We start from the raw sequence: 1,631 nt of genomic DNA on the forward strand, positions 1-1,631 counted from the left end.
TTAGTCCCAGTTGAACTCTAAGTAGAGGTAAAATGTATGTCTCAGTATAAAATATCACTATCATAAATCAAAGTATCAATCCGTTTTAGTTAATATTGGTCCATAATCAGTAATAATGACAACTGAGTATACTCAAGTAATATCAGGTTTAAACTCCTTAAATATTTGAAATGTTCAAATCATTCTAAACTGAACAGCCTCTTACCTTTGTGTTCAGTTCTGTAATTTCCTTTTTGGGGATATCAGGTCTGGCTGGCAAGGCTGTTTTATACTGCATAACAGAATCCTTCAGAAGGTCTGGTTTGTATGAATGGATCAAATCCCATATGAGGTCATTCAATTCACCTGAACCTGTTGAGCATCAATAAAGTATTATTTATTTTAAATACATTATCTTAATTCCACTATAAGTCATGATCGAGATGAAAATTTACTGTTCATGGAAATAATATTTTACCAAAATGTTCTAATTTCAGTATAGCTCACAGTTGCACTCCAATTTATTTGTATCTGATATCAATGAAAAATACTACTTTTTCTTTGATTTCCTTTCCTACATTATGGCAGTTTTATACCAAACAAGAACAATGCATGACAGCTAAACCAGTTATATAATAATATTACTTATTTAAGAACTCTATCAAAAATGGAGAAATTTTAAAGTATCTAATAAAATAATGAGCCCATTTACCCAGCATTTCCACTTTCAGAAAGACTTTTTCATTGACTTGATTCTTGATTCCACATATTGTGGCCAAAATCTTGTTAGCTCATCCTGCTGGAAGAGGCTTTTCACTGGGTTGCAAGTCATGAGGGCAGGCACCAACACCTCACTAATGTTTGTCTGAGGTTTACTGAAAACAGGAACATGCGCACTCTTCCCTCTGGGTGGTGTCTAACTGGTTCATTTTAGCAGCAAAGAGTTGAGGGAAATTTTGAAAAAGGTGCTTACCTTAGCTGAATTTTTACTTACAGGAATCCTAAGATCTAGTTTCTTCCAGAGATAGAATGTCTGGCTAAAATAAAGCAGGAGCTGAGTTTGTACAGAATAACAGTTAGGATTATAGTAACTTGTAATATAGCCTTTTTCTGGGTCAACTTATTATTTAATTGCAATGGTAAGCATGCATCAATAAATAATAAAAAATATTATTGTTATGATACAAAAAAAATATTCAGACAAATGGTTAGTAGTTCACTCATAAATCTTAAAAAAATATATGAATACATGACAGTATATCAAAAAATCTATACTGTTTCAGGCAAATTAGTTTCATTAGAGCAACAAATAGTGAAACATCATTATAATGTAATTCTCCTTAACTATTAAATATAAATATACATCACTTCAAAACTGAGAATAATAATTATCAGTAAAAGTATTTGCATGTAAGTTTTTCCAAAATGATAGACCTACCTGATGAGGAACTGCACTCCTGGCTTACCACCCCTTGAGCGGGAGCAATTGGGAAATTGCTCTCCCCACATTCTCCTTCAAACACATTGCGTATAGTGTTTAGAGTCTGGCCCTGCCCAGAAAAAATTAAGAAACTTTTTCAGATACTATTTTCATGAAGATAAGCATTTGGTACAGTAAGTGTTTTTTTTTATTTAGTGAAAGTTACCAAAAA

The 1,631-nt window shown here is 32.3% G+C and overlaps 1 protein-coding gene and 1 long non-coding RNA gene across 2 annotated transcripts in view; one reads left to right on the forward strand and one right to left on the reverse strand.

The window, feature by feature from the left end:
• Nucleotides 1–704, reverse strand: part of LOC119585103 — a 1,681-nt gene extending 977 nt beyond the window's left edge. Inside the window, exons 1-2 of the long non-coding RNA XR_005229872.1 lie at nucleotides 692–704; nucleotides 206–351 (exon numbers count right to left, since the gene is read on the reverse strand). This is a non-coding gene — a long non-coding RNA (uncharacterized LOC119585103). The remainder of the gene's footprint in view (nucleotides 1–205; nucleotides 352–691) is intronic.
• The window catches only part of LOC119585102 (acetyl-coenzyme A synthetase, cytoplasmic-like), a gene marked incomplete in the record, with an annotated part of 90,055 nt that overhangs the window by 25,069 nt on the left and 63,355 nt on the right, over nucleotides 1–1,631 (forward strand).

Source organism: Penaeus monodon, chromosome 19, assembly GCF_015228065.2.
Source record: "Penaeus monodon isolate SGIC_2016 chromosome 19, NSTDA_Pmon_1, whole genome shotgun sequence".
In the NCBI taxonomy this organism is placed as follows: domain Eukaryota; kingdom Metazoa; phylum Arthropoda; class Malacostraca; order Decapoda; family Penaeidae; genus Penaeus; species Penaeus monodon.